Raw genomic sequence first — 18,074 nt, 5'->3', positions numbered from 1 at the left:
GTGAGCCAGCTCAGGGAGCAAAGTGCATTTTGGGGCACTCCACCCTACAAAAAGGTCCTTGAAAGCATCGCAAGGAGGCGACAAAGCTGGTAAGGGCTACGAGGTTCATCCTGTAGGAGAGGCTGAGGACCCCCGGCTCGTCCGAGCTGCAGGAGATGGGGCTGAGAATCCGTCCCGTTGCTCGTTGTGGCTTCCTAAGCAGGGGAATGGCACAGAGCTGCCCGTAACTGATGAAGGAAGCGGGGGAGGGCTGAGAAACGCGTCTTTGCCGTGGGGGTGGTCCAACGCAGGCACGGGCCCTTCTGGGGGGTGGTGGATGCCCCGAGCCCGTCACTGACCGAGTGGCGTTTGGACAATGCCCCGAATGTGGTGCTTAACTTCAGGGCAGCCCTGAAGCGCTCAGGACCCGCTCGGTCCCTTCCGGCTCCTCCATCCAATTTAATTGCCCCCGCATTTGTCCCATCCTGGGGGCGGCCCGGCTGCTGGAACCCCCGGCAGCGCTGCGGGGACAGCCGCCAGGTGGCAGCGCGGGCTGCGGTGCGGGGACGGCGGGCGGTGGGCGGTGTTGGCACCGGGGCCGTTTGCGGGATGTTGTGAGGTTCCTCCCTCCCTCCCAACTCCTTTCTGCCCCCCCCCGCCCCCGAGCCGCGCTGACTGCGCTGCAGTGCCCGCAGAGATGATGATGCTGGCACCGCGTTGTGCCCCACTCCGGGGTGATGGCGTCAGTGGGTCATACCTCGCACACTGGTTTGAAGGGAGCAGCAGGGAGAACCCGCTGGGCTCCCCCCTCATCCCAGCACCACACGTGCCAGGGGCAGCACCAGGCAGGTGGGTGCCAGGCTGGAGGCTTGGGCACATCCCAGGGCACAGATCCCCACTGCTTTCTTCCCTTGCTGCTGAAAGGAGCCAACCAGGATCAGGGACAGGACCTCAACTCTGACCAGCAGGAAAACTCAGGACAATGGAATGCAGTCTGCCAATCTTTTACCAGTTCAGCTGTGCTTTATGACTCATTATTGCAAAGACTCTTTTAGTAAAGTACCACCCTGGGGTATCCAACCAAAAAGAAAAGGTTTTTATTAAATTAAAGGGTTTTTTTTTGTTTGTTTTTTTTTTTTTTTGTTTTTTTAAACATACTATAATAACTACTATGAAGTTCAACTGTCAATCATCCCAGAAAGTTCACGAAGGAGATCATCCTCATCCTTCTCCAGGTCCAAGTCAATTTCTGCTTCCATTTCCCCTCCTGAGATTTCCAAGATGAACTTTTCAGTGTCATCTTCTACAGCCTTGGTGAGCAGGCTGACCTCCGGCAGGGCTGGAGCAGCAGTCTGGGAAGAAGGAAGACAAAGTCAATGATTGCTCAGGAGATCCTTCCTCTGCAGTGCTTCTCCTTCAGCACTGCTGATCCTGAACCCAACATGGGGGCCAAGGGGCTCCTGAAGGATGTTAACAACCACGGGAAGTCTGCAGAGCACCTCAGGTCTTTTTAACAATGCAGCAATAATGGACAAATTCCTTCACACTACAGAGGAATCACGGGGCTGCAGAGCATTGTGTACACACTGTCATTCATCCAGCATCCTGCACACAGTGACTACTTTGAAAGGAAACCTGAAGAACATTTCAGTTCTCCACACTTTCTGCAGCAGTTGTATCTCAGTATCAGCCTGACGAGGACAGCACTGACACTTCTTCCCCTCCTTACCAAAGCTGCTTTTTTAGCTGGAGGCTCCTCTTCTTCAGTGCTCGTTTAAATCAGCACAGTGCTAGAGCTGTTACATACCACATTCTATTTGAGCAACAGAAAGTCATTCCTGTTCCCCTACACAACATCCACCCACAGTCTGATTTCATTGAACACGAAGCCATCGTGACCTTTTTGTATCCAGTGCTCCCACGTTAACCTCACAAGTTGTACCTGGTGCCAGCAGGGTTACTGCCTCACTGCCAGATACAATCAGATCAATTCTGAGTTTGAGGAGTGCAAAGCTGTCTGGGAAAGCCATTGAAAGTACAAGGATTGTGAAACATGGCTGCAGCTCTTCACCAAAGGCAGGAAGGTAGGAATGCACTCATGATGGTGGCACATGGTGAGCAGTGAGACACAAGAACATGTGAAGAAATTGTGTCACTGTGTCCATCTACAGAAGGGACTCACCTCTGCGGGTGCAGAGACAGCTTTGGGAGCAGCCATGCTCCATTCCACAGTCTTTTCCTCTTCTCTTCCAGGTGCTTTAAAACAAGGAAAAAGAAAATCACTTGGTCAACAGCAAGCATAGAAAGAAACCTGAGTGCCAGCGTTTCCTCCATGTGCGTATTTCTTCACATTCAATAACAAAGAACACGAGAGAGGCGACATCTCGCAGTCCATACAGTATCCAAGCTCTTCCCTCCTTCACATGCTGTCTCTTCACAAAGCCTCTCTCACCTGCCCAATGAATAACTCACCCCCCTGACCTTTCTGACAGAGGTTGGCCCCCATGTTAAAAACTCAATCCAGGCTTTACAAACACGTTTACATATTAAAACAAGCAACACGCCAAAGATGAAGATAACCTTGGCGTCAACACACAGAACATGCCACACCAAAAACATGGCAGAAAGAAAGTACAGGAGAAACTGAATTACAAAACCTCACAGCGAATGAATTTTCCAGAATGAAGCAGGCAGACACCACGGATTCAATGGAAAAACACATGGATGGACATCTGGCACTACCTGCCTTTGCATTTGGTAAGAAATAGCCTAGGCAATTCTAAGCAAACTCCATTTGCTTGACAGGGGAAGCACTTCAGCAGAGCAGACAGTGAAACACTTCGTTACCTGCTGGCTTTGCGATCTGCTGCATCCGCAGAGCTTTCTCCTGCTTGATTTCTTCCAAGCTTTTAATATGCATTTCTTCCAATCGCTTGATTTTACGCGGTGGCTCTTCCAGTTTCTCGTTACCAGGCTCAGGTGGAGGGAAAATTCTCTTCTTCTTGCGCTTATCCTTAGATCTCTTCTCAGTAAGAACCTCTTCTACTTTTTGCTTCTCTTCTTCCAGTCGTCTCTTCTTCCAGATCTCCCCTGCTGGCTTGGCACCCTTCTCTGTCATCATCAAGAAAGGAGAAGCGTAAGGATTACAAGAAATTCCAACGAGAGCTCAAGTTTCCAGATTTGTCATAATATTACAGAATATACGTGTTCCCAACAACAACGCTCCTGAGAAAGAATAAGCAGAAAGCCTAGAGAATCTGTGCAGCAAACACCGATGACCATTTACCTCTCCTTGGTGCTCTGTCAACCTCGATCTTCTTCCCCAGCCTTTCTACGAGGCTGCGCTTCAGCGGAAGGCCACTGACATCAGCTACAGAGAGAAAACAACAACATTCCTAAGATAATTCCTTTGGAGAAAGATTTTTACAAGTCAACCACAAACTTTGGTTTCTCCAAGTGTATGTTCTCAAATTCACCTTTCAGCTGCTACACTTGTGTGCCACTTGGAGTCATCACAGACCCACGACACACTTTCCTCCCTCCTGCTTCAGCAGTGCCCTCCCATTTACGTGGAGGCAGCCAAACAGCAGCTCACAAGCAGCCCTTACCTACAGAGGATTTCCGTTTTCCAGGTTTATCAGCAGTATTCGGTTGACTCACAGGCACCTCCCCTAAAACAAAGAAAAACAAAGTGCTTATTTGACAGAAACCAACAGAATTACTGTCTTGTGAGCCCATTTCCCACCCAAAACAAATACAACCAAAAGACACCACTTTGACAGCCCTGACACAAAATAATATTGCAACTGTAATGCACTCAGGGTAAGTCCCAATTGTAATTTCTCCATTCCACTTAGGAGCCACCAAATGGAAGCAAAGGTACTCATCATTACCCTGCTTTGCAGGCAGCATCACAGTGCTGACCAGTGTCCGCACATTCTCCTTCTTAGGCACACGAACAATCTGAGATTTGAGCCGATGAGCAGGAGCTCCTGAAGGTCCTTCTGATCCAAGTGTTTTTATTCCAGCATTCAAACTGTCATCTGGGAACACAGAGCAGTAAATGAGACTGAGGGACAGAGGCACACGCTGAGGACCACAGCTCTGCAAACTGCCTCCTGCTCAGAAGCATGCAGAACAAACCCTGTCAGCTCTCCCCACAGCTAAGAGCACCATGGACCTGATGTCTGTCTGCTGCCCTCCTTTCATCCTTCTGGATATTAAAAGTAGGCTTTATCCCTTACTTTATCCCATCCATATGACATTAGATTCCTCTATCAGCAAATGTGGCTTTCACCACTGGTTGAAAAGATGCACATACAGGCACTTAAACTCCATGCTGTGGCCTCGTCTTGCTCTAATGATGTAAACAAAGGAGTTTACCTTCCTAATCTGAAAGTCACATGAAGTTACAAGGTAGGAACAAGATCATGGAAATAGCTGATTCCATTCAGCAACCCTATGTTCTGTTGTGTTTGTACAATGAATTGCTTTGGAGTTAATTGGCAAGTGCTTCTGATTAATCCTGGAATACCTTGTTTTGTATCAGCATCAGATTTTGTAGTGGAAATTATCTGCAATCCAAGATGGTTTTCTTCAGCTGGTTGCTGGACAGGTGTTTTTGTTTCTTCTCCCTCCTTAGAAAGCTGGTCTGTACAAGCAAAGAAAAAATCAGTCTCTTCAGTTATGCGGTAGGAATTCAATCAGATTATCCACTGCACAAAGATGGCAGGCAAGGCTGAAAACCCACACAGATAAATGCTGAGTCTCCACTTGCCCATCCAAATGGCTTCTCTGTGAACAAGGAAATCCCCCCCTACACAACATTCATCTCCCTGACACCCAGTAAAAGCTTAAATGCAGGAGAACAACCTGCAAGGCAAAGGCCACAGGAGCAGAGAGAAGCTGAGCATGCAAGATAAAACTGAGGTATCAGAAGTGCACAAAGTTCAGCTCTGAACCTATCTATCAGCTCACAAGTGAACGTTACCTGGCGTTCTTTATGACACTATACCCACCTGTGAGTAATAGAGTTAATCTTTCGTACCTAAAAAAGACAAACTCACTTTGGCTTGGTGGAAAGAAAACCCCATTGAGGTAACGTCCCTTGGTGTGATGGAAGGCACAGTTGGATTTCTGGCAGCCTCCTGGCTGGTTCTCCCAGTAGCAGGAAATCATGCTGCGTTTTTTCTGAAGACAGAAAGGAAGAAGAGCTGATGGTAACGTGGACCTAAGATCTGCAAAGGGAGACTGAGCTCCAGATGGTGCCAGTGAGCAGACTGCCACAAAGCAGCACTCAAACACCACTCTGAAGAGTGCGCAGGCTGGGAGCACCAGGCTCACTGAGCTTTCCTAGCATTCTGTGGGTGAGGACACCAGTTTAGAAGGGGTTAAACTAACACACCTTGCAGAATGCTTGTCTGAATGATGTGGTTCTTTAGTATCTGTTGATAGAACACTGTTGGTATCAACTACAAGAATATTCTGCTATGATATACCACTGCCATTGAGCTCTCTTCCCTCTGCTTCCTCCCCTATTCTTAACCGTAGGAACCATCATCATTTCAAAGCAAATGAACCTAATCTGCAAAAGCACATTCAGCCCACCTAAAGAAATGAGAAGTGGGTTTGGTGATAAACTCTGAGGAGCCAACACTCACAGTGATCTCCATGTGCCTGAACCTGCAGACATTCCTGAAGCAGCGGCCCTCCTTCCACAGCATGCAGATGGTTTCATTGCCCAAAGCGGCTTCACAGTGCCTGAAGGGACAGTTGTCTCCCTGTAACCCAATGGAAACCAAGAGAGGAAAATGAAATAGTACAGCCTGAGAACTGGCCATGCTTTGAGCTCATTTTTAGCGAGTTGCTCTATTGTACAATGCAATTAGTTATGAAGTTTGCTGAAGACCAGTAATACTTCTACTTATTCTACCCATTCCTCTTAACTTCAGAACTGAAAGAAAGAAAAAATGAAGGAAAAAACCCAAGCAGACCTTTTTACAAGTGGAATAGAAGTAGAAATAGCAATCATTTCCTTTAATCGACATGCTGGACCAGCGCACAGAAGCAGTTCTGGTCTCGGGGATCTCTGTGCAGCTCTTCCTGTGCTTCTCAAAGAGCTGGCTCGTGCTTCCTTGGACTGAAAGTCTTCTACAGTCTTGATCAGTGAAATCTTTTGAAAAGGAACCCTAAGCAAAACACCAAAAAGAAGAAAAGGATGAGGAATGCCCACCCGTCTTCCCAGCTTTGTTCTCTTCATTCAATCAGTCTCTCAGGAGCAGTTGTTTCAAAACATTGCCCTCCTCAACACTGGTCAAACTCTAGTAACATCACCCTGACTCAGCACGGAGTCCCTGGGCTGCACGGCTGCAAGCCCTCCAATGGAGCCCCTCCTTCAACATCACGAGTGACAGCAGTGAGTAACCCCAACACATTTGTCTGACCGCTGCAGGTCTTCAAGCTCAACCACCTGGACAACCTCAGCAAATACAGTGATCTTCAAAGCTTTGCAGTTCACTTCTCCTGTAGGCCGAACCAACACTGAATCCGTGAATTAATTAATTATAACAGGTTAGGAAGAATTTTCCTCCTCACTTTGCCTATGTCAAATTCTGTAAGTTGGAATTTCTGGTCTTCAAGGATTCTTCACCTTTGAAGAATCCACAAAAACCATCCTCCGTCTTTATTACCTGTACAGCAAAAGCATGCCAGTGCGTATCAATACACAAATCCACACACATGTGCCTGTATACTGTAACTCAGCACTGCATGGAGCTGCAGCACGATCTGCTCAGCCACAACAAGGGTTTGGGTTGGTTCATTTTTTTTTTCTTTTCTGATGTAAAAATCAAATATTTTGATATTTTAGATTTGTTTTGTTGTTGTATTTTTTAAGGTACCAAATGCAGTAAAACCTGCAACCAGGCCAGACAGAAGATCAAATTCAAGTGATTCAGAACTCTTTCATTAAAGTGCTGCACATTTCTGAGCTAAGCATTTCCGATAGTCAATAAAAGTTGGAACCTTTTACTCACACAGACACTAGTGAATTTTCGAGGAAATTTTTTTTTTTCGGGTTCTCAAGTTAGTTGCTGGATTGACTGCATGACAAAGGGAACAAAAACAGCACTTAAGGACAAAGTTCCCTTCCCTCCTCCAATACTGATAGAAATGCTGCCTTTTTACCTTTAGTACCTTCACAACGGATTGGCAGACTCCTACGTTCCTAAAGACCTCAATGCTGCTCAGCACAGACACCGGGCACCAACTGTCACTGGACTCTGCACCGTGGAACACGCACACAGCTCAGCACTTCTGTTTCCTCACAATTGGAAGGGTTCTGGAATTGGGAGCATGAAGCGGACTAGAAATACCTCACATCCCTCTGCTCCTTACAAGCCCTTCCATTTTAAAACAAGATAAGCCCAGACACATCTGTTAGCACAGCAGCCCAAATGCTAACCAGAACACACAGTGTGTAACGCTGAAAGTACCAGTTTAATGCCGCGCCACAAACCCTATATAGTGGTGCAGGTGACCGCCCCTATCAGATACCCGTGACCTCCATGACTCCAGCCCTGGTGCACGCAGGCACCACCTGCCCAATACCCAACATCTCCCCCCTCTTTATCATCTCCAGCCCCTGTAAAGGTTCCCCCACGTACTCCCTGTTACCCCAAAGGTGATTTGCACATTTAAGGCTATTCCGCAAATGAATCAATCATTAAACATATGCGAAAAACAATGAAACTGTCATAATAACATACCGAAGAGATGCAGCTGCAGTGACTACAAACCTGAAAGCACACAACAGCAATCTGCCTAAAAATTGTGAAATGCTGTATGGCAACACTTAGTCAACTTGTAGAGAACGGGGCATTCAAGTTCAAGATAACAGCACAGTACACAATGGAGTTACAACTTCTCCAAGTTCAATGTAACACTATTGTACAGAATCTTCGTGGCAATCCAGTTCTGTCCAGTGTGCATTATAATGTCACACTCCATAACCAAATAAGAAGACAAAAACATATTGGCTGTGCAGAATCGTTCTGAATGTCCACCACTGGGGGACTATCCAGGAACAAGGTCTCCCCCGCTCACGAACTATCAGTCCGGCATGAAGGCTGGATTCCCAGTTTGGACCTTCAGGCACATTGGGAGCAACGCTTTCTCATGTGCCGTTACCAGCAGCCGCTGCCCAGTGCTGACGTCAAATCACTGGCTGCACTGGAGACATTAACCAAGGAGACATTGACCAAAACCGGTGCTGAGATGTTCAGATCCTCACGGTGCGCAGGATGGCTCGTCGTTTGGTGCCGGCTTAACCCAACGTGCCGGCAGCCAGCAGGGCCCACTTGGGGTCCCGACACAGACGTGTTTCCTGCCCTTGACAAGGAGTGGCATAGGGTCTGGGAGCCATGGCCCTCCGTCGGGTCTGATCAGGACCTGACCTATTGGTGTCCATTCGGTCAGCTGATGGTCTCCCATCCGATTCTCTTACGCAGGAGGAGAGCGTGTGGGCACAGCTCAGGCCCCTCCAGCCCTCCCCTCTCTTTAATCGCACAAAGACGCCCCTTCAAGGTCTGATGTGCACACTCCATAATAGCCTGGCAGGTGCTGCTGCCGGGAATGCTTAATGCCCCAAGCTGTGCACCAGCGTCCAAAACATGCATTTCTATATGCTGGGTCATTGTCAGTCTTTAACTCATGAGGTGCACCCATGACAGCGATGGCCGTGCACAACGCTTTTATGTAATGCATGGCGGTCTGTCCAGATTGTGCCACAGCCCAGAGAAAACCACTGCATGTGTCAGTTGTGACATGCAAGTGACGGAAACACCCAAACTCTGGGAAGTCTGTGACATTCATCTGCCAAACCTCATTTGGTCTCAAACCTCTGGGGTTCACCCCTGCAGGAAACAGGTTAGCCGTAACTCCCGCTCCTCCTTGGCCGATTCAGTTAACTTTCTAAGAGCACCAAGGGTGCCAAGGGTGGGTAGCAGCTTCTGTGCCTCTTCGTCCCCTGCAAAAGCTCACAGAACTCCATGTTGGCTTTCTCTAATGCTGACCAACTCACACAGTGAGAAGCTCCGTCAGCCAGACCTCTCCGCATTATCCACATAATAAGCAGATTGAGGTCCTCATCACACACTCTGTGTCATTTCTTGTCAGCATGTCCTGTCGCATCCCTGGCTCTCCAGCAGGACTGTAATGCTGGGGTGAGCAACACTGGGCACTGTCAGTGTGTTTTTCTTGCAAGCATCTTCCAGGGAAATACGTGCAGGCGTTCCCCACTCTTGGCTGTATCTCTGCAGTGCTGGGTCCTGTGTGAGCAGAGTTCTCTGCCCCAGAAGCCAAGTCACTGCTGTGCAGAGCTCAGCCTCGGGGTGAATGTGCTCCTGAGTTTGTCCCAGTGCAAGGACAACCTTCTCTTTGCCCTTTAGGAGCACCTCTGGTGCTGATGGGTGCTCTGCTCTCAGCAACCACCCAAATAATGTTGTTTCCATCAAATACTGCAGCCACACGGGGTTGGTGTTCACCACGTCGTACATCAAAGTTTGGGACATCCGGGACTCAGCGCGCTGCATCCGCACCCTGATGTATGTAGTGGAAAGAGTGGCTGTGGGGGACTGTGGGCAGCTCTGTCTTTGCAGAAGATGGTGTGAGGAACTCCTGGGGTCCCACAGGCTGGAAACAGAGCCCAGCTGTTTTAGGATCAGTTCCTACAGCTGTAGGAAACAGGGAGGCTTAGGGAGATCTTGGAATGGAATCTGTGGGGACCCTCTGCAGCAAAGGCTCAAAGGAAAGGATCTGGAAGAGCTTTTCAGCACATCCTGGGGGTGGCCAAGAGCACCAGCCAGAAGGGATGGGGATTCTCTTTTTTGCTTCAACTAATATGCCACAGGAAGACGACCACATTAACCCAGCTGTATTTGTTGTTGTTGTTTATCTACAGCGTAAAGCATTTCCCTTGGAAAGTCTCTGCTGCCACTCATCGTACAACAGACTTAAAGCACAGCACTTGGCACCTAGCAGTGCTGTGAAGGGTTGGAAAGGCAGCGCATCATTGTGCTGAGGGCCAAGAGACGGTTCAGACAACAGAAGCATTTGTCCACATTTCTGACATGAAGGCTGTCGCCTCCCAATCTGGCGACAAATCAAGGCTGCTGTGTGAAAGTACCGTGCCTCCGCACACGGGAACGGACGGGACTCACACACAGTGTGTAACACCGAATGTACCAGCTTAATGCCACGCCACAAACCTACCCAATGCCCAACAGGGGGGACCAGTCAATGCTGCTCATCAGCCATCAACCCCGGATGCTGGAGAAGGCAGACCGTGTTGTGGTGCTGGAGCATGACACCATGGCTGAGATGGGGACACCCACCGAACTGAGGACCCGCGGTGGACCCTACAGCCGGCTGCTGCAGCACTGAGGACCACAGGGCAGCTGGAGTGGGATGCGATGGGACATGGGGAGCTGTGGCTGTCTCCGCTCCCCGCTGCAGGATGGGAAGAGTGGGATGCTCTGGGATTTGTATGGAATAAAGCGGAGATGTTTTGTAGAGGAGCAGGTTGGGATGTGGGGGGTGGGCAGCTCAGCCTCAGTGCATGGTTGGTTATGGAAGCTGGGTGTCTGCCCTCAGAATGTGGCTGTGGCAGCACTGTGGGTTATGGGGGGGAAGCACAGCTCAGCCCAATACTGGATGAACTTTCCAGTCACGTCTTCATGCCAAAGCGTTGCAGACAGCACAGGGAGTGCAAAGGGGAGGAGGAGAGCAGCAGTGTGAAATGGAGCAATGGGCAAAGAGTGTGGGGTGGGGGGAGGAGGGATGAGGAGAGGTCCCCTCATCCACCCCAACCCTGAGCACGGCACAGAGCAGAATGCAGGCAGGCTGAGCACAGAACAGCCCAACACTTTATTTCACAAGAAGCAGCACAGGAAAAGCATAACAGCATAGGAAGCAGAGGGAGATGTGAGAGGTAGAGGGGATGGGGCTGTGTTCATCACCGACCCCAAATGCTCGTGTGGCCAGTTGGCCCCTTGCAGGCTGAAGCACAGCACTCAGACGGTTTGGTTACTTCCTGTGTGAAGAAGAAGAGATGGTGTCCCATAGGGCCACGTTCACATCCCAACCCTCAGCTCCCTGCAGAGTCCCAGCCCAGCCCTGGTGCAGCACCACAAGGAGCACAAGGAGCACAGGGACCCCTTCCAACCCCCAGCCCCACACCGCAGCTGTGCTCGAGTTGCTGGTTCCACCTTCCTGGCCTGTAAGGTAAGAAGAGCCATTGTCTCAGCCCAGTTTGTAGGAGGGAGGCAAGGTTCTTTGATATACGTATACCTGGTGCGGGATTAAGAAACAACGGTTCAAACATTGGTCCGACCAGTTTATTACAAGACTTTATCAGGGAGATGGGGAAGGGGAGGACGGACGCTATTATGGTGTAGGGTGATGGGGAAGGGAATGCAGTAAAAATATGAAATAGAAGCAAGGAGTCTCTGTAGGAAGCAAGAGGGAGATATTCACCACCATGGATCCATCGAGGTTTGTAGTTCAGTCATTGGTCTTCAGTCGTGGTGGGTCGTCAGGCGTTGTTCTGTTAATGGTGACCACGATGACAATTTCCAATGGTAGCACCAACTTATTTATATGTCCAAAGTGGTCAAGTCAGCTCTCTTTGGAGTGACAGCTCGAATCCAAAGTAGTTGAGTCAGCACTCCTTGGAATGGAAGCTTCTGGCTCTGGGATCTTAGCAGAAATTCCTTTGTTCCCATCTTCTGAGCCTTGCCAGCAGATAAGAGGGAGCAGGGATACCCATCCACATCCTGTTTTTCACAGGGCACGATGGCTTCATTACCCAGTTTTCCCACACCAAGCTGGAGCTATTTAGTCCCAGGCCAGATCTTCCACTCATAAACAGTCCTGAGCACTCTTCTGGAGGCAAACAGCTCTGAAGGAAGGTGCTTTCAAATATTCAAATACCCAAAAAGTGATATTGATTGTCACACGGTAGCACCCATTACTTGCCACTTCAATAAATCATTGAGAGTCTTCTCACAAGAAACACCTCAGGAAGCAAGCTTGGAGCCAGAAAACAAGGAAGGACTCTCACAGCCATGAGCCCCAGCCCTGTTCATGCTGTGGGGCATGGAGCAGCTTTGAGCACCAGGAAGGGGAACCCTGGGAGAAATCGGGGACCTCAATGCTGCCCTGGCACTGGGCAGAGGTGGGGGACAGCGCTGCCCTCATCACTCACTGGGTGCCGTGTTGTAGCCTTTCTCCTTCTTCCCTGCAGACAGAGAGATGCATCAGCACAGGTTCACATCACAGCCAGGCTGAGGGCTCCTGAGGGAGCCTCAAATCCCCCCACAGCCCCCACTGTCCTCCTACACCCCTCCACTTTTACCTGCATGGCGTCTGTAGATGATGAATCCATGGCCAGCCATGATGGCAATGGCCACAATGGCGACAACCACCCCCACCACGTTGGGCACCAGGCTGGACTGTGACCGCTCTGGGGGAAGGCAGAGCTGTCAGCAGGGGAAGGGGCAGCCCAGAGCCCCCCAGCCCCACATCCCCTCACTCACCCTATGAGTAGAGGCTGGGTTGGGGCAGGCTGGCGTGCTCCACGCAGCACTGGTACTTGTCCCCGTCCCCAGGCACCGTGTCGATGGTGACCAAGGTGTGGTAGGTGCCGTAGCTGTTGGGCACGATGCCCCCCGAGTGGGTGTCCTGGCCCAGCACCATGCTGTCCTTCATCCAACTGACGGCGATAGGCTGTGGGTAGAAGCCGTGAGCGTGGCAGGACAAGGTCAGGATCCCGTCGGCCTTCTTCCCCCACACTCACACTTCGGGTTGCTCTGAAGGTGGGCGGCAGTGAGGGCCGGGCTGAGCTCCCCACGCTGAGCCCCCGCCCCACCTGCAGTCTCACACCGCAGGCCCCCCCTCACCTGTCCTCCCCAGCTCTGCCTTCCCGTTCTCTACATGTCTTTGCAGCCACTGCACACAGGTTTGCTCCAGGTAATGTTTCCGTCTCTCAGCATAACCAGGTTCCTCCCACGCTCTCTTGGTAGGAACTGCCTCTGGAACCGCTGCAGTAAACATCATCGTGTCTTTGTCGAAGGCAATGAAGTCTCTCCCATCATAGCCATACTGATGATAGCCCCGGGTGGTGCCGTCCTCGAGGATGTCACAGCCCAACATCCGCTGCCATGTGTGAGACCCTGAAACACAGCCAGGCAGGGGTTGATGGGCCCCTCCAGCTCCAGGGGACCCACTGTACTGGGGATGGGGTTGGGGTCCCCCAGGGTCGAGCTCGGTGGGGCTGTGACGGGCAGCCCCGGGACGGTGCCGCCGGGCAGGACCAGCCCTGGGGGGTGCGGGCGGCAATGCACCATGGAGCCCCATCCCACAGCATGGAGCCGCGGTGCCAGCTGTGCTCACCGCCGCTCTGCTTGTGGCACCGTGCCGCATTGACCAGGCTCACGCGGCTATTCTGCTCATTGCTCAGTGCTCTCTGGGTGTTCCTGTCCCAGTACTCGGGATCCACAGCTCCAGGTGCCTTCATCCACTCGGTGCAGGGCACGTAGCTCCGACCAGAGCTGTTGTAGTGCACGAAGATTTCGCCATCCACGTACCCCACTTCAAAGAACCAGGGCTGCTCGGGGCCGGAATCCGTCATCCCTATTTCCAAGTACCGCATGGAGTGGAGCTCTGCGGGGTCGGAGCGCGGCGACCCCCCCTTTTTTATTAATTAGCAAGCTACTGCCTATAGAATAACAACACTACTTATATTAATAACATAACCATTATAACTCAATCAAGGCCTCGATTGACAATACTCTAGATGTGAAAAAAGAGACAAGTCAAACACAGCATAACAACATTACTGTTAAACCTACTAAAAAGAACAAACACGTTTGCTCTGCAACCTAAGTTTCTGCAACCTGGAAATAAATCCATGAGGGTCCCATTGTGTTCACATGTAACTAGTTAGGAAAAGTCTTCAACTTTCATATACTCTGATATATTGATTTTTAATGGCCACTAACTATTGTGCAACAAATGCTTTTAGGATGCTCATAACCATGCCTTTGAGCTAATAATTGATAATTGAACTTTATGAAGTTGCATGTCAGATAGAACCAGTTTTAGAGGACAAATGTGCTGGAGTATCACTAGGGGCATTATTACTTATTGACCCTTGAGAAACAGCAAACCGTGTTGGTGGTGGTTGCGACAGGCGGTGCCAGCAGGGCCTTCCCTGCTTCAAAGTGCACCTTTCCTCTCTCACCCATCACAGATTCTCTCCTGCATTCAGGGTCCGAAGGATTTCTTCCAGTTGTACACCATATCCGCATGGCCAGTGCGTGATACAGAGCCCAAGTGGAACAGCTGCCTGGAAAACAGAATAAACTATCAAATTTAGTTCTATTAGTATGCACTTTTGTCTCAAGTGATGCATGGTCATATTTTTAAAATCCCAATTAGTTGGGTGTAAGAGACGTATCCATTCTACGATACAGGGTCATCCCTTTGCCTGGGATTCCTTTCCAGGTTTTGTCTTTGCAAATTAAGAAAAGCTAATTAATAGGCTAATAACATCATGAGTGAGCAGTACTAACATACTAAAAGAGCTATTCCCATAGATTACAGCACTGATTACATCAAATCCTTTCTTTAACACACATTTGATCTATGGATAATGCCTAAAATTCTAATTCTTGAGACTGCATTGGTAACACTGAAAATCACACACTATGTCAAACCATTACTAATATTATTTATAACACCGCAAGTTACAAAGCAATTCCACTAGGAAAGAAACACACAAACACAGTTACTATAAAGGCTGGATGCTATTTTCTGCCTTGAGATGAGAACAACAACGTATTCTGGTGGTGTTAGTAACAACCGCACAAGATTAGAAGTGTCTAGTGTCATATGAGTATCCTCAGTGAAAATCCATTGAATGATTTGCTTAGAAGCTTCAGATCGTTTCCCATAGTCAGTCACAGTCTTACCAGCCTGCTGTAACAATTTCCAATGATGCACTTCCCACCGAGCAGCTCCCTGCTGATCGTCTATCAGCGGGCAAGCGAGCTGAAACACAGCTTGACACGGTCCCTCCAATATCATGTCTCTAATGACTCCAGACCAACGCAAAGGTGGAGGATCGCTACGTGTGGGGGGGAATCGCATAGACAGGGGCTGTAAAGACATCGGTGAAACGCTCGAAGAGACTGATGCCTCCTTCGTACGCAGTTCTAAGTCCTGCAGCTCCTCAGTTAATGTTTTATTATGTTCCTCCAACGCTTTCTCATTCCCACCATTATCCGAGTCGCTTTCACTCTCAGGAGCTTCTTGCTGCTCTGCACACCCCTCAGCCCCCCCCCACCGCACCTTCCTCACCAGCCAAAACCGGATCTGCCAGAGACGTTGAAGAGGTCGAGGACGGGGGATTATTTGGGGCTTCTGCGGCAGCCCTGACTTGTGAGGCTGATGAGCAAACGGAGTACGAAACTCCTGGTAACAGGGAGTCAAGCTCTGACCTTGACTGAGCACTAGGTCCGGATAGAGCTTGTACCACAGCAGCAGCAATCTGCCGCTCGGCTTGCATATTCTTCAGTGTATATATTTTGTATTCCTTATTTTTGGAGATAACAAAGTCCTACATATGGTCGACTATTTCTCAACATTCGGCTACAGTGAACATCAGTGCCACCTCCTGAAGGTGTCCATTCATATGAGCCCATTTTACCAGCTCGGATATGCATTTAGGAGATACCTGCTCCCCTGTCTTAGAGAGAATACATTTGAGCAGTTCCTCCACAGCTTCCCACAACATCGTGGATGGCAGAGAACGGGATGGTACCCCGATGAGAGGTGAGTGCCATCCCCCCCCCCCCCACAGTTCTTTATTGCCCCCACCTCATTATTTGTGGTTCCTATCCCTTTATTTTGTTCTCTCCCCCATATTTGTGCCCTCACTCTGTGTTTATTTTGCTCACCCCCCCTCCGCCCCCGCAATTTTTTCAAACCAGCTTCGTCTGCACCAGCAAGCACCTGCGGGACCCTGAAGCTGGTGGGGGACGTGGGGACCCCCCTGAGAGGGGAGAGCACGACAGCCGCTTGAACTGGGAGCAGGAGCCGGAGCCTGAGGAGCGGGGGAGGCGAGAGCAGGATGGGCAGAGGGGCAGGGGGCGTGGGCAAAGCTGTGGGTGAGTCAGTGATGTATGGGTGCATCTGTTGTGGGGTGGTGCTGAATGGGGTGGAAGCTGTGCTGACCTCACCCCCCCACAGCTGTGCCTTTGTCACCTACAAGAAGATGGAATCAGCTGACCAGGCTCTGGGGATCCCTGGGTGAGCTGGGGGGCACTGGGGGGGCACAGGGACGGTGTGGGGGTGCCAGCAGTGCTGAGTCCCTGCCCCCATCCTGTGCCCCAACAGCCGTAAAGAACAGTGCCAAGGGCTCACACCGCGACAAGCGGGCGCAGGTGGTGTACAATGAGGACCTCTTCGGGGGGCAATAAAGGTTTAGTGCACACAGCAGTGGTGTGGCAGGGTGACAATGGGACAGCGGGAGAACGGGGATGGGGGAACTGTGGGACACGGGGAGCTGCAATGGGGGAGGCTGAGTGGTGACCAGCTGCACACACACCTGTAACTGAACTGCCAGCCTCACCTGGCTGTGGTGCTGAGCATGCTGGGCTGCCTGGCCCTGCTCTCAGCAGCACTGTGTCCTCCCTCCCAGCCCCCACAATTCCACTGATACAGTTATATCTGTTAGAGAGATTCACACTGCATGGAATGTGCCACGGCCAATAGCAACTGAAGGCTTCAGAGCCAAATAAGTGTGAGGAGGCCGTGCTGGAGCTCATCTCTTCCATGGAGCTCATAACAGCAGCACAGCAGTAACCCTGGTGGCAGCAGCACCAGGATGTTGCTGGAGCAGCACTCCTGGCTCCCCTCCTGCTCCCTCCAAGAGCTGCAGGCAGACGTACAGCACTGCTGTCCTGTGCCAGGTTTATTTAAAAACACAGCTGAGAGCCGCCGGCATAAACAGAGGAGCCTGACTACGTTCATACAATATCTTAAATAGAAGGCAAATACAAAAGGAAAAGATAAAATATTTACAGTAACAGTGGCAGACACGACATGGGCACAGTCCCACCCAGAGTCAGCAGAAAACCACTCAATACCCTGCTGAAGCACAGAGTCACCACGGCGTCCTCCAGCAGGGCCAGGGCTGCACTGTGCCCACAGCAGGGCTGGGATGGCTGCACTCTGAACTGATACAAGCGAAGCGCACACGTGTTGGCTTCCAGAAATCATCAGCACAGCATCAAGCTCTGCCAGCAAACAGCACTGGAAATCCAGCAAAAGGGAAAGGAGGGAATAACGCAGCAGTGGCGTGCAGCTCCCGCTTCTCACACTGCTGCTGCATCACTGCTGATAACTGGAAGGCAGGGAGCACCCCCCGCCTTGGTGGCACATTTGGTCCAAAACAAAAGAATAATTCTGCTCCCTCCCACCCCCACATTGTCATTAAGTTGCCTTAAAGGATTCAAGTCATAAACAAAAGCATACACCAAAAATACTCAAGAGCTGGCAGAACTCCAGGCTAGACATGGGGACTGCCCGAGAAGCACCGAAGAAGCTTCCAGCTGCACCCAACGCTGAGCATGGCCAAGGGAGGAGGAAGGAAGGAGCTTGAGGTTGAAGCCTTCAGAGCGTCACTGAATCAGGAGATCAATTGCCAGGCACTGCAGCACACAGATGGACGTCCTTCTGGGCTGTCACAGAACTGCTTTGTCCTCTTGCTGCTGAAAGGAGCCAACCAGGATCAGGGAATGGATGCACAGGGCCTCAACTCTGACCAGCAGGAAAACTCAGGACAATGGAATGCAGTCTGCCAATCTTTTACCAGTTCAGCTGTGCTTTAAGACTCATTATTGTGAAGCCTCCTTTAGTAAAGTATCACCCTGGGGTATCCAACCAAAAAGAAAAGGTTTTTATTAAATTAAAGGATTTTTTTTTGTTGTTGTTGTTTTGTTGTTTTTTTGGTTTTTTGTTTGTTTGTTTGTGTT

The 18,074-nt window shown here is 50.2% G+C and overlaps 1 pseudogene; it reads right to left on the bottom strand.

Moving 5' to 3' along the window:
* Positions 1-194: 194 nt before the first annotated feature.
* LOC146757081 (class I histocompatibility antigen, F10 alpha chain-like) lies at positions 195-14,049 on the bottom strand (annotated as a pseudogene).
* Positions 14,050-18,074: the final 4,025 nt, after the last annotated feature.

The sequence above is a fragment of the Coturnix japonica genome, chromosome 24 (assembly GCF_054131305.1).
Source record: "Coturnix japonica strain WE chromosome 24, WE-NBRP24, whole genome shotgun sequence".
NCBI classification, from domain to species: Eukaryota; Metazoa; Chordata; class Aves; order Galliformes; family Phasianidae; genus Coturnix; species Coturnix japonica.
The sequence above is the reverse complement of the archived record's forward strand: the minus strand, read 5'-3'. Positions and strand labels throughout refer to the sequence as shown.